We start from the raw sequence: 18,152 nt of genomic DNA, 5'->3' as shown, positions 1-18,152 counted from the left end.
GAAATAACGGGGGGAAAACGAGGCCAGAGCTCAGCAGAAGGAAAACTGGACAAGTCACTTCCTGTGCCCAATTTTTCTTTCCTAGCATAAAGAATATAGCCATTTAGGCACCAGACTGAAACAGTGGTTGTGAAAAATCAGTGATGACTTATTACACTCTCACTCAGCATTCTTATTGTTGTACTGATTCCCATCATGGGCAGGCCCTCCAGAGAGGTTGATGAGAATCCATCTTGGGCTTAGTTAGGGCTGGACTCAGGAAAACCACAGTGTGAGTTCTGGAACAAAGAGCCTGGATTCCCGAGGACAAATCACTACGGCTCCAGTGATCTTATTGGCAGAGAGCTTGGTCCCACATCACCCTCATTGGGTTGAGTCTGATTGTGCTGTTGGTTACTAGTTTTGTGTCCTTAAGTGGGTGATGGCATTTCAAGCTTTTTCTCACTTTTATTAGTAAACATTGTAGCACTGTCCTCCCATTGTTCATAGATTTGCTCAAGCGGGGCCCAGTAATGTCTCCATCGTGAGACTTGTTGTTACTGTGTTTGGCATATTGAATACGTCACGGGGAGCTTGCCAGGCTTTGCTGTGCGGGTGAGATACTCTCAGTAGCTTGCTGGGCTCTCTGAGAGGGGCAGAGGACCCATCCTGGGTCCGCCAGGCCGGCTGCGTGCAAGGCGAACGTCCTACTGCTGTGCTATCGCTCCTGACCCATTAGTAAACATCGAAATGATAATGAAGCCTCCTGGACAAGACTTTTCTAAAAATTAGCTGAGATGAGACATGTCAAGTTTCTTTAATACCGCTACCTATTAAAAATATGAGGGGTGGGTGGGTGTGGGTGGGAGCCCTAGTATAGCAGTACTATCACGTGGGGCACTTGCTTTGCACAGTACATGGTGAAATATCTTGAGGGACACATAGGGTCCCCCAGGCCCCTTCAGGAGTGATTCCTGAACACAGAGCCAGGAGTGAGTCCTGAGCATGGACAAGAATAAAACAAACAAACAAACAAAACCCCAAGATAATAGTAACTGTCAATTTTATTATTTATTTATTATTTTTTTTTAGCAGCTACTGATTTTAGTTTTGACATTGTGGTGATGCTTAAAGTAACGTGTGAAAGTATTTAGAATTAAGTGGAAACAAAATCATAAGCACAATACATTAGTGGAAGACAAGGCCATTAAACAGGGCACTTACCTTGTGTATGTGGGGCCCTGAGTTTAACACACACACACACACATACACACACACACAAACCACTAAGGCTGGTGAAATATATATCTTGAGAGTTTGGAGCATGTTTTGTATGTGGGAGGCCTGGATTTAATCCCTAGACCACAGTGTGGTCCTCTCCAGTGTCACTCTGGCACTACCACACATGACTCCCAAGTGCAGAACTGAGAGTGGTCCCTGAACACCACGGATGTGGTCACCAAACAACACCCTCCCCCCCAAAAACAAAAATAGAACAGTGAATAGATTCTCATTCAGGTTGCAAATGCAGCAAAAGTGATGTAGAGAAGAGGAATTTTTAATATAGTCTGGAGGCAAGAAAGGCATTTGAAGATTATTTCAGACTATAAATCCTTTCATTAATTCATCAGGTGGCAAATATTGAATATCTACCATATGCCAGGTTTCATCTAATTCGAAGAACACAATAATAAACCATATGAACTTAATTTTTTCCAGCAACAGCAATGAGAGATGATTTTGGGGTATAAGGGGCATTCTTGTGTGTCCCTTTGTTCATTGACAAAAAAGAAAATCTGATACTCTGTCAATCCTAGAAAAAGTGCTATGCAAATATGCCTCAAGATAAGTTCTTACTTTCTCCTCCAAAAAATGGTTGCTATTTTCAACTTTTCCCTTGGAAACTTCTAGACCTGCAATTAACTGGTCCCTGGGCTTCGGGTTTGAAGTCTGGTACGAAAGGGAGATGTTAAATAAGATATTTATATGTTTATAAATATATGCATTTGAATATCCTATGGTTATATATAAATTATATATACATGTATACCCATAAAATTAAAATTATTATAATGCTTATAGAAAAGTTGGAGGTGGGGGGGTTGGAGTGATAATACAGTGGGTAGGGCACTTGTCTTGCATGTGGCAAACCCAGGTTGAATTCCAAATATCTCAAAATATCCCCTGAGCAGTGTCTGGAGTAATTCCTGAGTGTAGAGCCAGGAGTAACTACTGAGCATCGCTGGGTGTGTCCCAAAACCTCTACCAAAAAAAAAAAATTGAAAGTTAAAATAAACTAAGAACGTGGACTAGGGAGCAAAAATATTTTGCTCATGGTTTGAGACCTGGAAATTGAAACCAAACCAAACCAAGCCACCACCGCCATTACAGCCACCACCATTACAACAACAAAAGAACCCTAAGTAAATTTAAAAAAGAGTTCAAAGAGATAATACAGGAATTAATTGGGACAAGAGAGATACCACTGTGTGTAAGGCACAAGGCCATGCACACGGCCAACCAAGGTCCAATTCCTGGCATCCCATATTGTCCCCAGAGTACCAGGTTTGATTCCTGAGTGTAGAGGCAGGAGTAACCCCTGAGCAATACCAAGTGTGGTCCAAAAGCCAAAAATTAAAATAATAAAAAAAGGTCTGGAGAGATAGTACAGTGGGCCCTTGCTTAAATGTAGGCAACCCAGATTTGATCCCTGGCAACCCTGAGCACCACCAGGAGTAATTCTTAAGTGCAGAACCAGTTGAAATCCCTGAGCATTGCTGGGTGTGGCCCAGAAACAAAAACAAATTTTTTTTTTCTTTTTGGGTCACACCCAGTGATGCTCAGGGGTTACTCCTGGCTCTGCACTCAGGAATTACTCCTGGTGGAGCTTGGGGGACCACATGGGATGCTGGGAATCGAACCTCGGGTTGACCGCGTGCAAGGCAAGCACCCTACCCGCTGTGCTATCACTCCAGCCCCAAAAATAAAGAAAATAAAGACATTTACTTTGCATGCAACTGACTCTGATTTGTTCCTGAGCACTTGCAAGGAGCAACTCTGAACACAGTGCTTGATGTAGCCCCCAGAAGTGACCCCAAACCACGCTTTTAACTCCTGCCCCTCCAATACAAGGAAAGAATGGCTAAGAAAGGCCTTTGTCAAGGTATATATAATATATATATATATATATATATATATATATATATATATATACAAGGGCTGAACTTGTAAGAGTTAGCTGGGAAAGGAGAAACGCGAAGAGAAAGAAGAGGTTGTACCAAGTCCCTGAGGCAGGAGAGAGTGTGTTTGAAGAAGTGAACAAGGCCTGATAAAGTGCATTTGAGAAGATGTTGGGGACAGGAAAGGGATGGAGGGAAAGCTAGTGAGTAAAGGGAGTGATGGGCAGGTCACATCAACACTGGACTTTGGAGGCCAAAGAAATCCACTTTATTATTTATGTTGTAGTTCTTTGGACCACATCCAGGTGTTTGGGGGACAATGCCGTATGAGGAATCAAATTTGGGCCTCCTTTATGTAAAATATGCACTCAGCCTGTTGAGTTATCTCTCCAAGCTCACATTTTATTCTCAGTAAAGTCTTCTGTGATTTCACAATGCGAGGGATCAGACCAAGGTCCTCAACCATGCAAGGCAAATGGTCTCTCTCCTTGAGCTTTATTCCTGCCCTGGGACTCTCGGTAACAATAGCAAGCCTTCAACAGGAGCTGTACTCCAAACCACACAACACAATACGCTTTGGCTGTTGGAGGAGACAAGAGTGTAAGTTGGGGAAGTCAATGGAGGGTCCCATCAGAGAGAGGGAGAGGTGGCTAGCAGGATTTAGAACCAGTAGATATGGAGAGAGGTAGAACAACTTGACGTGGTATTAGAAAGAACAACCCCCAACTTGCTGCCTTGGGCAGCTGGGTTGATGACAGTGCCTTATGTAAGGTTGAGAAACCCAAAAAAGGGAGCTAACTTGAATAGGGGCCAGAGTTGAGTCTGGGAATTATGAGATGCTGGTGAGACATCTATGAATGGAATAGAGAGGTGTGGTCCAAGGATGACAAAGTAGAACCTGGGCTGTGAGTATTTGGTTGAGAATTATTATTATTATTAATTATTTAAAAATTCTACATAAATTCATTTATTTGTTCTTTTATGCCATACATGATGGTGCTCAGGGGTTATTCTTGGCTCTGTGCTTGGAAATGATCTCTGGTGGTCTCAGGGGACAAAAGTTATTGCTGGGGGTTTGAACTAGTTTCAGTCATATGAAAAAGCAGACACCTTTTTTTTAAAAAATTTTTTTACTAGTGAGACATCATGAGGTACAGTTGTAGACTTACACATTTTTGTGCTTGGGTTTCAATTATACAATGATCAAATACCCATCCCTCCACCAGTGCCCATTTCCCACCACTACGGATCCCAGTATCCCTCCCACCCCCCATCCCCCCCATCCCACCCTGCCTCTGTGGCAGGGCATTCCCTTTTGTTCTCTCTCTCATTGGGTGTTGTGGTTAAAAAGCAAACACCTTACCTCCTATATTTTCCCTATAGCCCTTTTGTTGAGAATATTATTGTTGCTATTATTATTATTATTATTTTGATTTTGGGATGATATCCAATGGTGCTCAGGACTTACTCCTGGGTTCTGTGCTCAGGGATTATCCCTGACAGGACTTGGGGGGATCATATCCGGTGCTGGGGATCAAACCTGGCTCAGCTGAATGCAGGCAAGCAACACTTTCCCACTGTACTATCTATCCAGGCCCTGGTTGAGAATTATTCATGTAAGCTCTAGCCAAGGTGGGTTGTAAACCAGCACTTATCCTTTTTTGGGGGAGATATCCTAGACACCTTCAAGAAGCTGATAAAAACTATACCTCTCCTGTGAAAAGCATTTGCATTCAAGTTTAAGAAACTTACCGATCCCCCTTGAAGTTCATCTGCAACTCCTATAAGGTTGATAGATGACAAATCAATAAGAAAAGCAACACAACCTATACTGAGAGAAACCTGAGTCTGGCATGGAGCCCTGGGGAGCAGTATTCTGGAAAGGACTGGCCGGAAGAACCAAAAGATTGTTATAGTATAGAGAAAGAGGGAGGAAGAGTTACAGAAGAGAGTATGCTACCAGGACCAAGAGAAAATGGAAACTGTTGCTGGAGAGATAAGATCTGAGTAGTGTCTGTCTACTAGAACCGGCAACAGAGAAGACCAGCCCCAGCCTTAGACGTTCTAGAAGATTCTCTGTTCTCTCTGGAGAAGACATGATGCCTCTATAAAAACTTCAGTGCGGTAGAGACACTGGACACAGATGTGGGCTCAAGTGGTGGTTTGTGTGTGGAAAGATGAGTCAGTTCCCTCTTAACAGCCTGCATTCCCTCAGCGGGAGATGAGCCAGGGGAGCCAGGACCGGGGAAGGCAAGCAAAAACAGGAGTTCTGAAAAACAAAGAGATTAAAATGAGTCTTCCTGGAACATCAAGTTAGAGCTAACTCAGAAGACTGATAGGTCTTTGGGGGTGTGATCACGGTTGTTTATTTGGAGGGGAGAGGCGGCGCTGGGGAGTTGAACACCTGGGGGTATTCAGGGCTTTCTCCTGACTCTGTACTCAGGGATCACTCCTGACAGTGCTGGGGGGGGGGGGGGGGGGGAATGAGGAGGGGTTGGACCATATGTGGTGCTGGAGATCACACTGAGGTTAGCCACATACAAGGCAAATGCTTTAACTCCCATATTATCTCTCCAGTCCCTGGGACTGAGTCTTAAAGAATGGAGAGTATCCAAGGAGAGAGAAGGGCTGGATCCAGCACTAATAGGATTCCTGGCCCATAGTCACCACGGACTGAGAATTAGAAAACCTTCCAGAACTTTTCAAGACTACTTCCACTCCACTTTTCCCTAGGCCTTTGCTAACTCATCTTTCCCCTTGGGTTATAAACATGCTTGAGCTTTTCTGAGGGACTCAACATGTCCTCCAAAGTCAGCCTCTGAACGCTTTACATCCCCCAAACATCAGACTAGAGGTTTTTGCGCTCACGTGCATGTGTGTGTGTGTGTGTGTATGTGTGTGTTTAATATTCACTGCATCTTTTTCTTTCTCGAGATCCCTTTTCTGCCTTGCCTCAGAATTTTGACTGCTCCTTAAGATGTGACACTCTTGAGGTCTTTTCTAAGCTGGAGTGCATTGCTGGGTTTCTCTTCTGGGTGCCTGGAACCACTCGCTGCAGGGTAACACCCCCCCTCCCCCCCCCCCCCCCCCCCCCCCCGCCCTCCTCACTAAGAGTGTCAAATGCACTTCCTTTTTTTTTTTTTTAAGTGGTACACTGGAAGAAGAGGTTTTGCGTTGGGAGGATCCTGCAACTCCCCATCAGTCTCTAAAGGATGTTTGGAATTTTATGCCCGTGGCAGATTGAGGCTTATTAAGGAATTGAAATAACCAGGACGTGGCGGTGGGGTAAGGCAGAGCGCTGAATCAAGAATGACTCACTCAGGCTGCAGCAAGAATGATGAAGTCATCATCGACTTTCTCATTCTGAGGAATTAGATGCTACAGAGGGGCCAACAGCTGAGGAATGGGCCCCGATGGGGGTGGGGTGAGGGGTGGAGGGTGGCTTCCTCTTCAGGACATGCTGAATGTGGGGGTGTCATGATGAGACCTGGCTAGGGCCACCTGACATACAGTTGGGCTGGTGGGTTTAAGGTTTGTAGACCAGGTCTGAGCTGGAAGTGGATGATTTAGTCTTTGAATAATCTGAGGGTGGAGGCAATCCCCCAAAGTGGGTGGAGTGAGAAAAGTTGGGAGCTTGGTGGAGCATTTTGCATTTCAGGTGCTGACTCACTGGGTGGCATGTAGGGATTGTACCAAAGGGGCCCTGAGTTGTGAGGACAGGGAAAGGTACGCTTGTGGCTCGGTGAGCTGGGGTTCGAGGGAGGTTGAGTGAGAAAAGAGCATTTCTACCTCTCTGCTTGACCCACCGTGGGCACCAGCGCAGGGGGAAATGCCTGGACTAGATCAAGTGAGTGTTAATGCTGGTGGGATTCTTGGGTGATTTATGTGAAGTGGGGAGGAGAGAGACAGCAGCCTCGAGATGGGTATCTGCTACTTTCTCTCTATCCACCTCGACCATCTGGGAAAAGGGAACTGCTGGGGGAACTGCTAAAACTGAGTCTGCTGTGAGCCTTGCTCTTTGCAGGAGAAGAAATTCAGTCTTAGACCTTACCCAGGCCTTTCGGGTCCTTTGACTTTGCTTCCCAAAAAGAATTTCAGGATGTCAGAGTGATAGTACAGCAGGTGGGATATTTGCCTTGGAAGCAGGCAGCCCGGCTTCAATCCCCAGCATCCCACAGGGTCCTCAGAGCACCACCGGGAATAATTCCTGAGTGCAGAGCCAGGAGCCAGGAGTTACCTCTTACCACTGGGTGTGGCCCTAAAACAAAACAAAACAAAAACAAAACAAAACAAAACAAAACAAAAGGAACAAAAAGAATTCCAGGAATTTCATAAGGAGTTGAGTAGTGAAGTGTAACAGATTTGGAAGTTTGGGGCAAGGGTGGGGTAGGTTGTTGGAGAAACGTGCTCAACAGAGAATGCAGGTTTCTCTAGAGTGGAGAGAGAGAACAGAGAAACCCACTACGCATCCCAGTGTTAGATACGATAATATGAAGATACACATCTCAAGAGGGGAGATGTGGGCAGCACATGTGCTTCGGCAGGGCACCACATGTGCTTGGCAACAACGCATAGGCACAGGCAGCACATGGCTCGGGTGGCACGTGCCTGCACTTTCTTTGTTCAGGTTGGCTTTTATAGGATTTTTCCCAAGCTGCTTCAGATGGCGCTTTCCGCTTAGGTAAGAGTTCATTTCTAGGGTGGGCTGCCAAGGGAGTAGAGTTAGGAGCTTAGATGGTCTTCTTTGAAATTCCTTTTCTGCCCTTTGTTCCTGCTGGAGCTTCTCTCAGAGGAAGGGTCCAACCTTCTCTGGGTCTGTGCTGGGTCCAGGTAAAGGTCTTATAAGGCCTTTATAGCCCTAAGGCTGCCAACAATAAAGAAGGTTGTTGTCAGCCTTAGGGCTATTTGGGCCCTTCCCTATCTCTACCTGCCTGCCTGATATCCCCCCCCACCTCAGATTTCACTGTCTTAAATCTTTTTTACTGATTGATTTTTTCCTTTTTGGGTCACACCCGGTGATGCACAGGGGTTACTTCTGGCTCATACACTCAGAAATTACTCCTGGCAGTGCTCAGGGGACCATATAGGATGCAAGACAAATGCCCTACTCACTGTGACCCATCACTGTCCTAAATCTTGAAGGGGAAAATGGGTGAAGGTCTTTACATTGACCGTAGACACTGCCCGCAAAAGGGTACTTAACTCAAGCTACCTTAAGGTAACTCGAACTACCTTAGCTTTAATGGGGCCCGTTTAATGGGATTCATTGGGGTTCAGAATTATCAGTCTGAAAAGAGTGAAAAATATGGTTAGGAGGAGTTAAAAGCCTTTGCTCTATCCTTGGGAGAGGGCAGAATTATTTGCTATTTTAGAAAATACTTCTCTGGGATGATAAGACAAAAGTTAAAACAACAGAAAAACAAAATGAAACAGTGCTGTACTTACTTGCATGGTTAGAAAAATGTTAAGTAATTGCTTAATCATGAGTTTGTTTGATAGAAAATTAGTTATTGTGTACAGGTTCTCTTGCGGATATGAAAACACCAGGCCATTCACTTATATTTGACCTGGTAATAGAGATATTTAAAGAACAAAAATAGTTTCCTGTTGAAGATTTCTGGGTTCCTGAAGAGCTGACCAGCCTGTTCCTTGAAATGTGGACACCCCACCAGGGCACCCCTGAAGAGCTAGATAGGGGCATAAACCCAAATACCCAGCATGGACTTTGATTTCTTCTTTGACATACTTGTGGACCACTGCAGAGCCTTGTGGGGTCCCGTTCCTGTTAGCTGCATACTATTATTATTAGCAACAGTTTTAGAGAAAGAGACATGATACTTAGCTTTCAGACAAAGAATATTCTCTAGTTTTTCTTGAAAGTAAATCCTCACTGGGTTCACAGGAGTAGGTTGACTTGTTCTTTGTAAAAATCTCATTATTGGTGCGGATGGAGCTAAATTGACCCCTGAAAGATGAATCCAACTAGGAATTACATGAAGTTTCATGGTTATAGGAATGCTCAGGATAACTTGGTAAGGTCCCTTACACTTATGTGACAGTTGATCTGAAGGGGATCCCAAGTACCAGGCTGAATTTTGCTTGGAGGTAGTTCTTTTGTTTGTTTGTTTGTTTGTTTGTTTGCATTTTGGGTCACACCCTGTGATGCACAGGGGTTACTCCTGGCTCATGCACTCAGGAATTACTCCTGGCGGTGCTCTGCTCACGGGGACCATATATGATGCTGGGAATCGAACCTGGGTTGGCCGCGCGCAAGGCAAGTGCCCTACCTGCTGTGTTATTGCTTCAGCCTCCTGGAGGTAGTTCTTTACTGTGTGAGGCAAAATAGCATTCCCATATTCCTGAATGTCTGTTGCACTTGTCCCAGATTAATAACATACTGAGTTATTTCTAAACTGTTTGAGTCCAATAAGAAATCTGTGAGTAGAAAGGCCTGCCACATAGCCATGTATAACTGCAATTTCCTTAGGGGCCTACATCGTCTCCAATAGTTATGGGATTTCTACCCCATACTTTATTGAATAGCTTTAGCTATTAAAAAATTCCTCATTCTTTCCAAATGACTGTATATGCATACAGAGCTAAAAAAGGCATCTTTAGAATCATTATAGATGTTTTCTTGGAAGTCCCTCAGTCTATTAGCAGCCTCAAGAAAAGAACAGTTCTGCCTTTTCAGCTAATGTTCTCCCTGGTAAACCTCTGGCTTCCACTCTCCTGGTCAGACTAGTGACAGCACACACGGCATTGAGTCACTTCATAAACCGGTCTGTTACAATCAGTAAACTCGGTTTCACTTGGATTACCCAAGGGGATACCTTTTAAATCAAGCCTACCCCTTATACATTTTGTACAACTGCCTTTGTAGGACTCAAATCTGATTTCTATGAAAAAAAGACAAGTTATAGAAACATCGCTTTTCTCTCCACTTTTACTTTGAATTTGCCAGATGGCTTAATCTAATAAACGTTGGCTTGTTCTTTTATATCAACACAGCAAGATTGGAGAATTCTCCATTTGGGGCACTCTTGTTATTTACTGAGTGGTCCTGAGGACTGGCTAAGGACAGAGCAAGTGTCTAGCATTAATAAAGGTATTTCTATTTTTATTTTTATTTATTTATTTATTTATTTATTTGCTTTTTGGGTCACACCCAGCGATGCTCAGGGGTTACTCCTAGGTATTGCTATTTTTAATCCGTCACTTCAGGGTTAGCCAGGCTTGGCCAGTGAGAAGATGCAAAGATCAGGTGAGCATAGTCAGCTGGTGGTGGGCTTTGGCCTCTCATCTTCAGTAGGAGTGTCATGGCAGAAAGGATTCCATCTCATCCTTCTCCAATGCAGATCTGGACATTCCTCTTTTTCCACAGCAGAGATGATTTCCAGTTCTTCCTTGAGCTGGCCTGCCTCTAGGGTCTCCCTGAGGTTTGTAGTACTTGTAACAGTGCCTTTTATTATTAGATCTGCTCTTGTTCTTTAACCTTGTTCCCTTTTAGCTGTCTTGATCTCCTGGAAGAGGACTTTGGGGTTCCATAACTGGGATATTTATTATTCCCTCTCTGTATGAGGGGTAGACCCTACTATAGAGAGGAAAGATTTCCTATCTGGATTTATACAGACCAACACAGTACCATGAAGCATTGAAACGTACTGAATGTGCCAAGAAGAGAGAAGAGCAAATATTTCACTTTGCTCACAATGAGATGCAATCTACCTACTTGCTGTGGGTCAGAGATCAAAAGAAGAATTGTTAAAATCTATAGAAGTAGACATGCAGTTTAAACAACAAAATTATGTTTACTTTATTTAGTTCCATGTTGAAAACCTTGATTTCCTTTACCTTTTTAAGTGTCAAATTATCTAAGAGCACTGTAACATGAATCTTGACCATCTATCTAATATCTTTTTCCATAGCCAACCCCAAAACAGTGTTAGAAGGGCTGGCACAATAAGACAGTGGGTAGCACCCTTGCCTTGCTTGCAATCAACCCGGGGTCTATCCTTGGCATCCCATATGGTCCCCTGACCACCACCAGGAGTGCAGAACCAGGAATAGCCCCTGAGCATCATCAGGTGTGTTCCCAAAGCAACCCCTCCCCCACAAAACTATTAGAACATTCTGCATGTATAATTTAAGGATCTCCTTATAACAATCTGCAGATATAATTCAAAGATCTCCTCACAACAATCCAGTTTGATCATATAGTTTCTTTCCTTAAAACACAAACTCAAACCTTGTACACATTTTTTTTTTAATATTCATTCTGTCCTGTAACTTTGCTTCATTCCAATTCAGAACCAACGGTGTCAGCTTTCACAGAATTCCTTTCTTTATGCCAGTTACACACATCTATAATCCTTCATAGTCACAGCTCACAGATTTAACTTCCTTATCTTACTGAATTTAGACCAACTTGACCTCCCAAGAAATTTGGAAACAAGTTGCTAACTTTTGTCTCATGTAGTATGACAAAATCAAACTCTATGTACTTATTAAAGTTTTGTTGCAGACCTTTGTGGAAAAAAGCATTAAATCAGTTTTATAGATGTCCAAAGGCTTTGTGATGCTCTAAATTAAATATCTTAAAATAACTTGGCAAAAAGTTTATTCCACATTACGGATTAATCAGAATTTCCTTCCTTCCTTCCTTCCTTCCTTCCTTCCTTCCTTCCTTCCTTCCTCTTTCTTTCTTTCTTTGTTTTATTTTTGGGTCACATCCAGCAATTAGGGCTACTCCTGGCTCAACACTCAGGAATCACTCCTGACGGTGCTCTGGGGACCATATGGGATGCTGGGGACTGAATCCAGGTTGGCCACGTGCAAGGCAAACACCCTACCTGCTGTACTACCTCTTTGACCCACTTTCTTGTCTTTAGAATTTTATAGTTAGGAAATTCCTAACTATAACCTAACTATAACCTAACCAAAGTGGTTACCACACATAAGATTCACATGGATTACCATGGAAACAGCAAGGATTTTACACTTGTGGATAAAGTTCTCATTAGGTCAAGACTAGGTTTGATATCTGATCACAAAGCTATGAAATAGAGTTATAATAATGGCACGCATTTCCATATACTGGACAGACTAACAACATAATCTGAAAAGGCTGATTAGGCTGATTAGGCATATTAGCGCCTCTGAAACTACCAGGGTCTTCCCCAAATAACCTGAAGGGGGAGTGTTTAGGGACTGAGGCAAAATTTGCATGCTTCAGAGTAGCCACAATCTAGAAGAGGCCTTCTTTGGCCTGTTCCTTCTTAGAGTAGCCACAATCTAGAAGAGGCCTTCTTTGGCGTGTTCCTTCTTAGAGTCTCTTTAATTTCACCCAAGGGGATTTTAACCCCTTCTGGTTTACATCTCTGGTGTAACTTTTCATTATCTGCTGTAACTTCTGTCAGAGGAGGCTTCAATCCTTTAGTTTGCAGGAGGGGATGTTACCCCATGCCCTGGCAAGGAAGCCTTAAAAGTTGCAAGCAGGAAATGCCACACCAAACACGGGCATGGGTCCCTAAAAGTTCTCAGAGTGTCAGTTTGCTTGGATGTCTCCATCAATGACCTCTGTGCTGTACTCCAAGTGACCCTGGGGTCTGACCTTGCCTCGGACTCAGTCACAGCTATATGCCGAGTTTAACTAGAGTTAAACTTAACCAGAGTGCTGCGGTTTTGCTTCTGGATCGGGAGAGAAAAAACATTTGGTCTTGCTAACTGGCAGCATCTTTTCACAGTAGTTCTTTCTGCCTGTCTTTAGTTTGTTTAGACCAGAGCCTGGGAGCTGCCCTCATTAAGGTCTCAATTCCCTCTTGGTGATCCACTTCCTTTATTGGCCTGAGAGCAGAGATAGGGGAAGGGCTCCTGCCTGGGGTTTGACCTTGCACATAGTCCCCCAGAAAATAAAGTTCTTAAAAGCTAGTGGGCTTCCCTTGTGTCCCTCTCTCAGTGGTCAGTGGCTCATGAGACCGATAAGGGAGGGGCTGCCTTCTTATGGAGATCACACACTCACACAGAGGTTAAACAGTATAATCCTCCCACTAGAAATTTTCCCCAAAGAGCATATCTCTGCAGCTGACTTTCACCGGCACCTCCTTCCTCTGAAAGTGCTTCACTGCCTCACCATCCCTTCGTGGCTTCCACTTAATGAAGCTGGTGGGGTCCCTGGGCGACGTGTGAAGTGGAAAGGAGAGAGACAGGAGCCTCAAGAAGGGTGTTTGCTGTTTTCACTCGACCCACCTCTGCCACCCTGGGAATGGCTGTGGAAACCTAGGACTGACAAGAGTCCATTGTGAGCTTTGGTCCTTGCAAGAGAGGAAAGTCGCTCCTAGATCTTACCAAGGCCTTTCCGTTGTTTGCCTTGGCCTCTCAGCAAAGAATTTCAGGAGGAGATGAGCAGTGAAGCGAAAACAGGTTTTAGATTTTACTGAGTGAAACTTCCTTAGACATATGTGGAGCGAGAAAGAGGGAAAATATATGTTCAAGAAAGAACACAGGGGAGTAGGAGAGGTAGTACAGCAGGTAAGGATCTGCCTTGCAGACAGCTGACCCGAATTTGATCCCCAGTATGGCACTCGGTCTCCAAGCATTGTCAGGAGTGATTCCTGAGTTCAGGGCCAGGAGCAGGCCCTGAGCATCCCTAGGATGGCCCAAAAGTGAGAGAAAGAAAGAGAGAGAGAGAGAGAGAGAGAGAGAGAGAGAGAGACAGACAGACGGACAGACAGACAGACAGACAGAGAGATAGAGAGAATGGGCCTCTTCAGAGAGGAACTAAGCAAAGAAACAGAGACAAACAAGTGAGAGGGACTTTTACACAATTCTTCCAAGTGGATTTTTTTCCCCCTGAAGTCTCACATACAGGGCATTGTCACAGGAAAGCCTTGCCCTGTGGATGGTCTCTTTATAATCTCAAAGATTCTTCTGTAGCTTCTTTCCTGAAGGACCTACCCAGAGCCCATCACCTCTGGGTGGTGCCTTAGTTTCTTCTCCCCAAAGAGCTCAGGATTTGTAATTTCAGGGCCTCACTACCTATCAGCCTACAAATAAAGCCAGGGTAGCACAGAGTCTGGTCGACAGGAATTATTGGAGAGATCCAAGGGTGCAGAGAAACTCATCGGCACCGAGGAAGAACGTTGGAGGTATACATGCTGGATTTGGGGATATGGGGATTGGTGCTTACTCTTGCCTGACAAGGGGAGTAAGGGTGTGAGTGTGGGGAGGGGGTTGAAGAAGACAGATTGCTCAGAGGTTAAACATGAGGAAGTGAATAGTAGGGGGAAACTGTTGTTAAGACATATGCCGCAGAGGGAGAGAAACACTTGAGTCTCTTCGAGCCAATGGTGGTCTTGAGTAGTGGTGTCTCGAAGTTTGTTGCTAAGACTTGTGAGCATTGAAACTTGTCTGTGGACTAAGAAGAAACAGGCAATTGGAGAAACAGCAAGGAGGCTTTCTTTTTTTTTATTTAAAAAGTTTATTTATTTGAAGAGGGGGTTTGGGCCACTCCCAGCCGTGCTCTTACTTCTGGTTCTCTACTCAGAGGACCACATGGAGTGGCAGGGATTAAATCTGGGTCAGCTGGGCCCAAGGCAAGGGCTCTGCTGGCTGTACTGTCCTCAGCGATGTTTTAAAAACTTAATCCCATCAGGGCTGGAGCGATAGGATAGTACAGCGGGCAGAGCATATGCCTTGCATGCTTTGATTCTCAGCATCTGATATGGTTTCCAGAGCACCACCAGGAGTAATTCCTGAGTGCAGACCCAGGAGTAAACCCAGAGCATTGCGGGTGTGGGAGCCCTTCTCCCCAACGAAAAACAAAAAAGAGGTTAACCCCACCAAGATAGCTCCTAAGAGCTTACCCAACCCTTCCACATTTTTTTTTTAATCTCTTGTCATTTGAACGCAAAGAGGGGTTTGACGCTAGCAGAGAGACACTGACCGTGGGAATACAGGCAGTGGATGCCTCGGGCCCAGTGCGCTGTCCATGCCGCTTAGTATGAGGACACTAGTGGAAACGGACTAGCTCCCCACGAGGCAGCAGCAGCAGATGTGCAGATTCAGGGTGTGCTGTGCTGCCTCTCCTGAGATGTCAGGGTGCTAGGAATGCTCCCAACCCAGGCAACACCGCCCCCAGGTGCGCACACGTGCAGACCCCTCGTCGGCAGTGGTGGAGGAATGACTGCAGACTGGCAGCTCCCAGGGGCGCGGGAGACCGCGGCTCCCAGGCAGTGGCTGTGAGCGCGCGCTGCGCCGTAGCAGAAGGAACGCCTGGAAAACCAAGCTTGTGATTTGGATATCCGGCCGGGGCTCTGCCGCAAGATAAATCTGCCGCGGGAAGTATTTAACTCGCATTCAGCGCTGTCGGAAGAAACTCCTTCCCGCCGGAGGCGCTGGAGTGTGCGCGTGGGAGCTTTCTCCCGGGCAGCCCGCGAGAGCCGGTAGTGGAATGGGATTTACAGGTTTCTGTTTGTCTTAGGGCGGGGAGGTGTTCTGAAGGAATGTAAGCAACCGGGACTGGGAGCTAGGATCCAGCTTCGTTTCCATCCTCCGTCTAGCCGGAGCTCCGCTGGCCAGTCTAGTCCAGCGCACTCATTCACCGGGGGTGGGGGTGGGTCTCAGTTTCCCTGTGCAATCGCACGGGAGCCTGGACTCGATTGAGTTTTTCTACGGCGAAGGTGGCAAATTCCTTCAATCTGCCGCTCCGCAATCCGCTCTTCGGGTACCTTCTCCCACCCGTTTCTTTGCCTTCGCAGGCACAGGGGCCGGGGAGGGTGTGTGTGTCTGTGTGTGTGGGGGGGGGGGGGGGGGGGGGAGGGAGGCGGGGCGGGAGGGTGAAATCGACGAGGCGGGCGGGGCCAGGCGGAGGTCCCGCCCCGCCCGCGCCCCGCCCCCTGACGTCCCCTCCGCGCCCTCCGCCCTTGGCGCGGGGCTGAGGCCCTCACGTGACCTCACATCCGGCGCGGGAGTCCCGAGCTCGCGGCGCGCTGCCCCTCGCCCGCCGGCTCAGCCCTCGGCGAGATTCGGGCGCCCCGGCGGAGGGGAGGGGGGTTCGCGGCGACGCGGCTCGCGGCGGGAGGCTGTTCGGGAGCGCACACCGCCCCCCTCCCCGCGCGCCCGCCCCGCCCGCCGCCCTCCCTTGTTCTCGCCGGGCCGGGGCTGCACGCCGCGGGCGCCGCCGAGGGGAGCGCGAACGCCTCCGCCGCCGCCGCCGCCGGGCTCGCCGGCCCGGGCCGCGCCGCCGCCGCCGCCGCCGCCGCCGAGCCGCCCTCGCCTCAGCCCCGAGCCGCGGCGCGCGGCGGCGGCGCCTCGAAGCCGAGCGACGCGCGGGCCGCGGGCGCCGGCCGAGGGCGATGGGGCTGGGCTGAGGCGCGGCGGCGGCGACAGCGGCGGCCCGGGCCTCGGCCCCCCGCGGCTCCTCGGCGTCCGAGCGGGCGAGCGGGCGGGCGGGCGGCGGCCGCCGAGCGGCGGGGAGCGCGGTGAGCGGGCCGGGGCCGGGGCGGGCCGGGGCGGGCCGGGGAGGCCGGGGACCCCGCGGGGCCGGGCCGGGCGGCGGCGGGGCGGCGGGAGCGGGCGGCTCCGAGCCCGCGGCGCGTGTCTGGGGCAGGTGAGGCGCGCGTGTGCGTGTGCCGGGGAGCGGTCTACACCCGCCGGCACCTGGCCGCGCTCCCGGGCGGACCGGGCAACTCGGGGAGGCCCCCCCGGGGCTTGGACCGGGCGGGACCGGACCGCCCCGCCCCGCCCCGCGGCCTCGCCCCGGGACTCACTCGTGCGAGTGAGGACCCGCGTCCCCGGCCTCCGGGACGTACGTGGCCCACGCGCAGCTTCCCCCGCCCCCCCCACGCTTGGTCCAGGCAGGCAGCGTCTGCCGGGTGGGGTGCCCTGTGCTTTGCGGGGTGGGGGGCGCTTCCCAGTGGGGACCGCCTTCCTTTTTTTTTTTGCCGGGTGGTGACAGGTGTTTTTCCTTTTCTCCCCCCCCCCCCCCCCCCCCCCCCCCCCCCCCCCCGGTTCCGCAGATCCCGACGGGAACATCCTCGGAGCTCGGTTGTCTGGACATCGGAGGTATGAATCACTCCCATAATGAACTCCTTTTAATCGCCCCTGTGTCTTCGAGCTATATTTAGTGGTCACATTAGTGCACAATGAATGGCCGTGGAGTCGTAAACCTAGACACAGCAGCAGCCCCTGTGTCCTGCGGGCTGATTCTGTGCCGAATGGGTAGGTAGAGCTCGCTGGGTGGGAATCGGGGCTTGTTCCAGATGTGTAAGTTGGGAAGTCGAGGTCCCTCCCCGCCTCCCCCCCCCCCCCAAAAAAAAGGCCTGACAAATGCAGGGAGGCTTTTAAAAGATCATCGCAAAACCAGTCACTTCTTGTGAAGTGTCTTGTTACTCCAGTAAAGGTATTCCGGTTTACCTTACCTTTTTGGGGGGGCGTGGGGGGCGGGTAAGGGGTAGATTGGGGCCTCATGGAACGGTGGAGCTCATGGTCTACTTCTGTCTGTGCTCTGGTCACGGCTGGCATTTTTGCGACCTGATGACCTCTGAGTACAGGCTTGCAGAATAGGAGTATACCTTGTTTCTAGAGGTCTCAAGTCGACTGAGGCATCCTGTGGAACTTTGACGTTATCCCAGTGGTCTAGATGGTCATGGGAATGAGAAATGTGTCCCCATGAATGACAAGGTGGTCGTAATTTCTAAAGGATTGCAAGAGACGATTTCAAAATGAGCTTGATTGCTTGGGTTTCTCGAAAGCTGAGTTTTATTCCATTGGCGGTCCTGGCAACCTAAACTAATTACATGAATACTAAGTGGGAGATCTTCCTGACTTACCATATGTGACCATATATTGAATAGGATTGGCAGCTTACACTTACTGAAAGGCAAGCCTTGGAACTCTGAAACCAGTTTATAGTGGTACTATATTTTTAGTTTTTGTGCGGGTAGGGGGCCACACCAGGTGCTGCTTAAGACTTAGCCCTGGTGTGCCGGGTGG

The 18,152-nt window shown here is 48.0% G+C and overlaps 1 protein-coding gene across 2 annotated transcripts in view; it reads left to right on the top strand.

Annotated features, from left to right (window-relative positions):
- The first annotated feature begins 16,596 nt into the window (after positions 1-16,596).
- Positions 16,597-18,152, top strand: part of ATP13A3 (ATPase 13A3) — a 76,953-nt gene continuing 75,397 nt past the window's right edge. For both annotated transcript variants that reach the window (XM_056122132.1, XM_056122130.1), the window contains exons 1-2: positions 16,597-16,639; positions 17,177-17,222. The gene's annotated coding sequence lies outside the window, so the exon portion shown is untranslated. The remainder of the gene's footprint in view (positions 16,640-17,176; positions 17,223-18,152) is intronic.

This window comes from Sorex fumeus, unplaced genomic scaffold (genome assembly GCF_029834395.1).
Source record: "Sorex fumeus unplaced genomic scaffold, SorFum_2.1 ptg000044l, whole genome shotgun sequence".
Lineage (NCBI taxonomy): Eukaryota > Metazoa > Chordata > Mammalia > Eulipotyphla > Soricidae > Sorex > Sorex fumeus.
This window is presented reverse-complemented; position numbering and strand designations above follow the sequence as displayed.